This window comes from Cupressus sempervirens, chromosome 6 (assembly GCF_028749045.1).
Source record: "Cupressus sempervirens isolate cs-2001-9-10 chromosome 6, ASM2874904v1, whole genome shotgun sequence".
In the NCBI taxonomy this organism is placed as follows: domain Eukaryota; kingdom Viridiplantae; phylum Streptophyta; class Pinopsida; order Cupressales; family Cupressaceae; genus Cupressus; species Cupressus sempervirens.
In genome coordinates this window covers 7,115,712-7,126,112 of record NC_143123.1, presented here as the reverse complement: position 1 = coordinate 7,126,112, position 10,401 = coordinate 7,115,712, and positions in this window count along the sequence as shown.

Below are 10,401 nucleotides of genomic sequence, written 5' to 3'. Positions count from 1 at the left end.
ATGATATCTATAAATAGAGATGAAATTTGGAAATAAAACAGTTACACATAATCAACTGAACTAGTTAGGGTTGTTAGAAAACCCCTTCTGAATTGTTGTTTTAAAACCAACTGGAATCAGTTCAGTTTCGAATATAATCTTGCCTTTAAAAAAAACTATCAAGTGTAACCATTTTCAAACTGTACAAGTATTGATTCGGGTTTGAAGCCCTTAAGATATTTCAAATAAAAACTTTAAGGAATACCATTATAGAGAACTGAAACCTGTTGTCAACATAAATGTTCTTACCTTTGAAGAAACGGTATTAATCTAGTTTTTTCATTCATGTTGAGACAGATTTCTTTGCCCTTTTTTTTTTAAGTTTTTCATTGCCCCACAAAAGAAATCTGAAGGAGTTCTTCTAAAAGAATAAACAAACTTTCATTAAAATTTTTCTTCGAAACCCTTGTCTTTTTAATTCAAAAAAATGCATGACTATGCTTTTCCTTTTTATTTTGAAAACATCTTATCATAAACTAAAAGAATTTCTTTATAATAGAATAACCCAGTTATAAAGATTTCGTATACATTCCATTAAAAATGAGACCTGACTGAGACTAAAATATGTTTATGCCTCTTGTAAAAAATCTCAACCTTTTCCAAAAACTGAAACTAGGAAATAAAAGATATTTCATTCCTTTAATCTCTTTCATTAGAATGAATAAATGGTAACTGTATCATACCTTCGCAATGACATACTTGAAGCTATTTGAATTTATTAGCTTCATTATACCAAAACCCTTATGCATTTGAAGGTACCTGTTTTACCTTAAGAACCTTCTTCTTTGAACCCATTTTTCATCTCATTTTGTGCATGCACAAGTAAAGAAATAAGACTATATCAGTACATATTTCACAATATGAATTAGTCGCTGGAATCCCTGAACTTACAAAACAAATTTTCAACAAACCTTTCAATAACTGTCACACAAAGATCTGTATTCATAATCAATAAGAGTGTATCCAGCAGTACTCATGTCACAAACTAGCAGACAGACTCTAACATCTCGATTTTAATTTTTCATACGAAATCATACCATGCTTAACAAAAAGACCCAAATAATTAGCAATTGTTTCAATAATTTATGGATACCTATATTCCTGGCCTCATCGTTTCCAACAAAGTGAGAATAGGAAGTCCATAATAATTATTTGACATTTATAAATTATATGTAAGTCCATAATAATTATTTGATATTAACAAAGTGAGAACTTAAGTGAGAGTATGTAGTTAACAACTACGTACGGGTATTTCTTTTGACTTTGATATTGAATTGAATTGTTTATTATCCCAAAGCATTCCAAAGTAGAAAGAGTATGATGATGAGCTCAAAAAAGGATGCAAGGAAACTCTACCTTCCTAATCTACAATATTCCTTGCCTCTCCATACTCCTAGTCTATCATGGTGTTTCACTTTTCTAAGCATCACATTGATGCAATGATTGTAAAGTATTCCATTCATTTTCTATCTATATTTTCTTCACTATATTTATCTCTTATCTCAAGATCTTGTATCCTCTCTCTTAACCACGATTTATTAAATTGTTCCTTCTTCCCTCTTGCTCCATCTTCATCTCTACTTTATCCTACTTTAAAATATGTCCAGTTCAACCCGAAACTTGTTAAAATAATAAATTCTATAAAAAATAAAAATAAAAGAATGAAGAGTAAGTAAAATATAAAGATAATTTATGTGTACATTCTTATCTTTCCATCTAATAGAGTTTTGAATGTAAGCCATCATATACTGCAACTTATTTTCCCGATTTACTTCACAAAGACAAAGAACTGACGGAATGCTTATTTCTGTATGTGTACTTCTGCCCGAATGTTTGTTCGTATATATTTTGGAAATTTCAGGAAATACTATGAAATTTTGCAAAAAGTTATTCTATGATCTTTATAATCTGCACACCCTATGTTGTAGATTCACAACAAATAAAAATAAAAAACAACGATTTCACCCTTTGTTAATTAATTTTCTGAAAACTTTCAGTACATTCTGTATAGAGATTAGCCAATACCCGGCTTAAATTTTTATTATTTTTTCCTTAAAACTGGAATATGATTGAAGAACGTTATTTTTTTAAAAAATGAACAATTATATGTTCTGCCAAGATGGTATTCATAACTAGATAGAAATAATTTTAAAATGAAAATCTAATAAATATCAACATTTTCATTATTTATGTATCAATACCTGTCAAGCCACCCAATAAAAAATAGACATAAAATATAAAATAAAATGATTCCCAAATGTCAAAAAGAAGATACAAGGACTCTTATTTGGAATAACACATATGTAAGTATGAGATATCTTAGAATTCTCTATAAGAGATTCGTATGGCTATCATTAAAAATGTAAACACAAATGCAAATCCAATTTCACTCTCTTGAGACTAGAAATTTCAAATCAAAAGAATGTCACAACCAAGGTAAACACCATATTTAGAGTGGAAGGCTAATTATTATAGTAAGAAGTCATAAAAAAAACCCACATTAATATGGGGGTACCTAAAGTTAATAGACATAAAACAAAAATAAAATGATTCCCAAATGTCTAAAAGAAGATACAAGGACTCTTATTTGGAATAACACATATGTAAGTACAAGATATCTCAAAATTCTCTATAAGAGATTCATGGTTTGGAAACCTAATATCTTAAGACTTCTATAGTTTGTTCCAACCAATTAAAATATAGGAGCAAAGATTGAGGTTCAATATCATGTAGAAGTTGATAATGATATCAACTAAAGAGAAGATCAAATTACAAGACGATTTGCACAACCTAAAAATTTGTAGTGATTGCACATAATGAATTTGGGACACAAATGAGATTGAATAGTGTTGGTTTAATTAAGTATTTACTATTTACACTTTATTTAAGTTTACTTAGGTTAATGCATTTTCATATTAGTTGTCATGTAGACACTTAGGAGTTTGCATATTCACGAGTTGTCATGTAGACAACAAATTTGTTTGCACTCCAATTCAAAACATGTTGTTTACTAAATCTCTTTATGATCGATAGACCTTTGTATTCTTATCATCTAATTGTTTCATGTACATTCATGCACAATGGAGGATAATCCACTCTTGATGGACATGTGCTTACTTGCTATAATTATCTTTGTTGACTCCTAGCCATCTTGATTGTCGTTATATACAGGCACATCTATGATGTATTTATCCGATATCCATTATCATTTTGATCATTATTGAGATTCTTATTTGATCACCTTTTGTCTCTCTTGTACTATCTACTAAGCTTCTTGATCTCAATACATTTCATTCATTACTTTAGGAAAATTCTTACAAATACAATTATTATAATACATAGATGAATTTCTCTTATAGAAAATAATAACACTAATAATGGGTAAAAGCACAAACCTGTGTCACCTTTTTACATAACAAAACTGTAGTTGTTCACATTCAATGACATGAAACTAGTATTATTATTTAAAATTTTAAAATGAAGTAAACTAATGAAATGTGTAGAAATGGATGAATTTTAAGATTATAATTTTTAATAATTATTTGGAATAAAAAAATTTAAAGATAAATTTTAGTTGCTGAAAAATATTGGAAATTAGGGGTCTAGTTCTGACCACAAAACTATATGGAAATAAACTTATTTGCCTTTGGTCTTAGATTATGGTATCGATAATATATGTAGCTTTAGACCTATATTTTCTCTTTTATAACGATTCAAATTTCAACTTATTCAAATTGATAGTTTTCATCTCCCACCACATTTTTTGAAATAAATCTATTCCAACCAAAAGAAAAATTATAGATTCTAGAAGTGGACTCTCTCCTCTAGAACATCGTATAATTTTATTTTTTTAAATGATATTATTTAATTTTTTTTTCTTTCTCAAAATTGACATCTTCTCGAGTGTTAGAATATGTACTTTTTGAATTTTTTAATTACAATATACCATATCTAATTTGAACACTATGAACTCTATATGAGAATATTCTTGACTTTGAGCTCTATAAAATGGTGTTTATATGTTATTAAAAAAATATCATAATAAATAATAAGAGTTATTGAAATGTCAATTTTTTTAAATAATTGTATTTATTTAATAATTGAATACTTACTAGTATAAAACATTCATTTAATATGCAAAGGGTCTATCGTAAGGAGCTCCTCCTCCTACACCCATGTTGGGCTTCATGCTCCAATAGTTCACCTTGAGGCCCAACACAAATTCTGCATACAATTTTCTAAGGAAATAAAATGGCACCTCTAAATTGCTATATGGGGGGATGTCAAAAACCATCCACCAACAATCCCATAAGTTTGCATGTATAATGTCATTTGTGCACCATTTAATTGATAGTTTGAGCTTTTTGCAGTTGACTTGTAAACCAGTTTTTGGGTTCGCAAACAAGTCAACCAAATCATCTTTACTTAATGAGGGTCACAACCTCATCATAGTCCAACTCATCATCAAACATGGCATGTATTTCGTCATACTAACGAAGAGCGGCATTTTGTTCATTGGTAAGTGTGTCAATATTATCCACTATGGTGTTTAACGTGGATAGCATAGGAGCCAATGTAGGTAAAGTATTATTTGTGGTTCACAAAGCCCTCAATTCGATGAGATTTTCAAATATTAAATCTTCAATTTGAGGAGGGTTTTGAGGGGGTAGGGGATCATTTGGTGGACAATTTTGAGGGGGCACTAGATCATTTGGTGGGGGTTTATGAGGAACATTACTTCTTGCCTCAATATCATCATTTTGTCAGCCATACCTATTAATTCGCAAAACATAATTTCTATTAAAAACAACCTAAGATTCAACAATTTCTATTATAAAAAAACCTAATTTTTAACAAATTCAATTAAAAATAACTAATTTATAATAAAATTCATCAAAAACATTTCTTAAAAAAAACAAAAAAACACTCACTAATATCATATACCCATTCATTGATTAGATACTAGAGCTCTAAGAAAAAAAAACGTAGTGTGAAAAGTACTTGGGTTTTTTTAAATCGAAGTCGTAGGCATCAAGTATCTGATATGAAATAGGATACCTGATAAGGCTTGGTCCTAACTTTTTTGCTTTGGTATTAGGATGGGTGGAAAAAAGTTAGAGTAGATTTTGAAACGCTTTTAGATGTTTTCAAACTCTATTTTTTTCACATTGCCACTTTTTGGCACACCATGATCTTGCACATACCCACATCTCACCTAGGAGATTTTCCAAATTTGTATGGAATTTGTAATATTATGAATAAAAAAGAAAACTTTCATATTTTTTATTATGTGTTTATAATACCATTTTTCTTTCTTTCGATATTTTCCTTTAAATTACTAATATAATATAATTCAGATCAATAGTATTAGAGCTTGGTTCGATCCTCAAAATGATAACAAGCCTCCACGAGTGATTACATCAAGATAGATCTTGTAATTCTTTTCAACTGTCTCCTTCAATGATACTCCATCTTTGAAATGTGGAGATAACTAGTGGAGGTCATTATGGAAGGAGAAGAAAAAGGGCCACAAAAACTCAATAACAAGTTCATGATTGAAGTTTAAGCACTAAGGGCCATATGCATGACATTTCTTACTATACAGAAATTCGTTGTATTTTAGAAAATGAGTGTTCCAATATATGTGGAGACTTGATAGCATGGTAGTATTGCAAAATAGGACTCATATTGTACAGTTGTTGGTGATGGTGCAAGGTCATTCTTTGAACATTCTATGGTGGCATTTTGAAGGCAGCCAACTGCCAACATGAATTATAAGTAACATGATCTTTGGGTGGACTTTAAACATGGATCCCCATGAACATGTTCAATACAACTGGTACAAACTTCTTTGAATAGTAAGGCTTTCAACCAATTTTATGCCCAATTGGTTGGGCTTGATGTTGATTCCATCCTAAACATAATTTTTTATTTGATAGAAGAATGTTTTTCCACTTATTTGATTTAATTGGTGAGACATGGACATTTAGACCCTCTTTTCAACCTTTCAATGGGGTTTGTCAGAATGAAGAGAAATATGTTGTCACTTTCATGTGTGAGCTTGGTATTCATATCTATAAGCATCGGAATAGACTAACCCTTGAGAGAGAAAAATGTTATCTAGCTCAAAAAAACATGACATTATGAGATTACATGGATGGTTCTCTTCCAAAACTTGAAGGGTATCTTTGTCTTTTGTTGCACATAAATATATCAAACATTAGAAGGTGTGATCACAAAACAAAAGTAGTGAGGATGAATCGACTATTTTGGCTATAATATGTTAGTTGCTACACATGGTCTCTTTCTTTTCAAAACCTTGTGCATCTTGATGATAAAATAATCCTACTAAAAACCTCTCTAAAGTAGTGAGTTCAATTGCATCTATGATAAACATAATGGGTACTTGAAGGTTATTGTTACAAAATTCATTTGTGAAACTTCAGTCATCACTTTTATTCTGAACAGTTTTAGGAACTATTCATTGTTGCCAAGGGTATGTATATTGACCAAACTATCATACAATCAATCCAGAAGAAAAATAATCACATAATTCATATTTCTAATAATTATTTTAGATGATATTATGAAAAGGAAATAAATATATTTCTCTATGATTAATTTTAGATTCTTTTTACTTTATAAGGATTAATTCTTTTTCTATTATTAAATAATGTAAAGGACCATATCAATGCAAGAAAAAAGATGTATGTTACAATCAAAAAAAAGTTGTAGCAATGTAATTTCAGATGTTGGTTGTCTACTAAATACTATAGTACTGCAAGCTAAAAAATTGGATCCACTCAAAATAAAAAAACATGGCATTGACCTCATTCCACTGCTACATTTGGGCCTGAATTACAATGGCAGGTCATTACAATTACGATAGTAACCCGTCACCCAACCGACATCAGTCAAAATTAGCTCCAGTTGAACATTAGTCAGACTTTTGTTGTCACAAGTTATGATGGTATGGCTTAGTATCACACTTGTGATGACTACAAGTTTCGTAAATTGGGCTACCGTTCTGGCAAACCGTTCATTTCAGCATAAGAATTGTGACAAAAATCTGTTAAAGACACCATCATAATTGTGATGTATGTGTGACAAAAATTCTATGTGACCCACAGAAAGCCATCAAAAGCCTTCATCATAATTGGGATGGGCATGTGGCAAGAATGTTGTGGGATCGACGATCAGGTGTCACAATTGTGATGTCATGCTATATTAATAAAAAAATGGTGGAAAAAGTTGAATAGATATGATGCAATCATAGGTTAATTTTGAGCTTCACCTAGTTTCGAGAATAGTTTAATATTCTATACTAATTAGGGTCAACCATGTTAAAGTGGAAGCTCATTTGGCCGCATGCCCCCTCCCCCCCAACATCTAAATTCCTCGTTAACATCTAAAATCTTTAAGAAATGATCAATGTTCAAAATACAAAAAAAGGTTCTAGACTTACAAAAGTGACATCATTTTCCCATCTTCTGGTGCATATCATTTTTCTGTCACATCCAAAATAAGATTATGCCACTCTAAATCGAGAATGCACATGCAACTGCATTCTTTATGCATGGACAATAGGTAGAGCTGAAAAATGCAACACGATTACATTTATTTAATAGGTCTATTAAGTTTTCTAAATTATAGACCATGATCATAAACAATTTTCATGATGGTTTATAACTTAAAATACCTAATTAAAGACCTCTAACAAAAATGCAAACCAATTGCATTTTTCAGCTCCGCCTGATGTCATATGCATATGAATTGCCATTGCATATTGAATTATGGCATCTTTCTACATTGACTAAAACCAAGAGATTCACACAATTAGTTGTCATACAATCATAGTTTATTGTTGAGCTTCACTTGGTTTTGAGAATAGTTTAACATTATCTACTAATTAGGGCCAACCATGTGAAGGTGGAAGCTCATTTGCCTCTCCCCCCCCCAACATCTAAATTCTCAGTTAACATCTAAAATCTTTAAGAAAGGATCAATCTTTAAAGTACCTGGAATGTCCTCATCACCTCTTGCTACTCTTAGGGGAAGTCCATCTTCATTGTTGATGGACAATTCATTACACGGGTACATCTAGGATTGTCCTCATTGCCTCGTGCATAAAATGAATCCGGTATTAGAAAATGCCCCCTAAGAAATAATAGTTGAAGAAAAATAAACACATGAAAAATGTGAGAGAGAAAGAGGAATCTACTTACCAATAGGTTTTGCCATCGCATCTATGGCCATGCTACCTGTTGAGTGAGTTTTATTGTTTTTATGTTGTGCCAAGATCTCTTTGTTTCTATATATATATATATATATATATATATATATATATGTATACATATATATATATATATATGTATATGTATACATATATATATATATATATATATATATGTATACATATATATATATATATATATATATATGTATACATATATATACATATATATATGTATATATATGTATACATATACATATATATATATATATATATGTATACATATATACATATATATATGTATATATATATGTGTATATATGTATATACATATATATGTGTATATATGTATATACATATATATATGTGTATATATGTATATACATATACATGTGTATATATGTATATACATATATGTATATACATATATACACATATATGTATATACATATATACATATATGTATATATGTATATACATATATGTATATACATATATACACATGTATATGTATATATATACATATATACATATATAGATATACATATATATACATGTATATCTATGTATGTATATGTATATATATATACATATATATAGATATACATATATGTGCGTGTATATATATACATATATATGTTATATATACACACACACATATATATATATGTATATATATACACATATATATATGTATATATATATACATATATATGTTATATATACACACATATATATGTATATATACACACATATATATGTATATATATACATATATATGTGTGTGTATACATATATATATACACATATATAGATACACACACACACACACATACACACACACACACACACACATATATATATGTATATATATATATGTATACATATATGTATATATGTACACACATATATATACATATATATATATATATATATATATATGTATGTATATATATACATATACATATACATACATACATACATATATGTTACAAGCTAAAGTTGTCGTTGCAACAAAAGATCAATCTATTAATGTCCAATATAACCACTAGAGTTATAGAACACAAGAGGCGGTTAAGCCATGTCACAAATCTTAAAGGGGAAGGCTAGCAGACAGTCCAAAAATTCCCCCCTTAGCATTACTCAAGGAGATTTGAACCTGCGACCAAGCTCTGATATCACTTGTTACAAGCTAGAGTTGTTGTTGCACCAAAATATTGACTTGTTAATGCCCGATACAACCACTAGACTTATAGAACACAAGAGGTGGTTAAGCCATGTCAGGAATCCCAAAGGGGAAGGCTGGTGATTAGTCCAACAATATAAATATATACATATATATATACATACATACATGCATACATACACATACAGAGATCACAAAGGCACAACAATGACATGCAGAGATCACAAGGGCACGACAACAAAATGTAGCAATCATAAGGGCACATACATACATACATACATACATACATACATACATACATACATACATACATACATACATATATATATATATATATATATATTACAAAAATATATCATAGAAGATATTTTTAGAAAGAAACAAACCATAAACTAGTAAAATGGGTCTAGTTATTGATTAGTTGGGTTGATATATACGTATATTTAACTGGGTTATGGTTTCTATAAGAGAATCGGCCTTGTGATTATGGCATTTACACAGAGGCATAACTTACTTCTTCAACTCCTTGCACTCAACTCTTCACTGAAGATATTCTTCCAACAGTGAGAATAGCTGCTACAAATTCCTAGGAGCCAAGGGACCCTGAACCTATGCTACGTTTGCTGGAGGCATGGGAGAAGTTACTACCAGCTTCAGTACTTCATAACATTCTGGATCATATAGTGATGCCTAAATTAATAGAAGCAATAGATACTTGGGATGCATAGATCACAAGGGCACGACAACAAATTTCTATAGAAATGTCATCATATTAGGTACAATAAAACGAATGAGATGCAGAGATTAGAAGGGCACGACAACAAGATGCAAAGATCACAAGGGCACAACAACAAAATGCAGTGATCACAAGGGCATGACAAGGAAATCCTAGATCTCAACATGATATATACATACATACATATATGCATACATTCATACATAC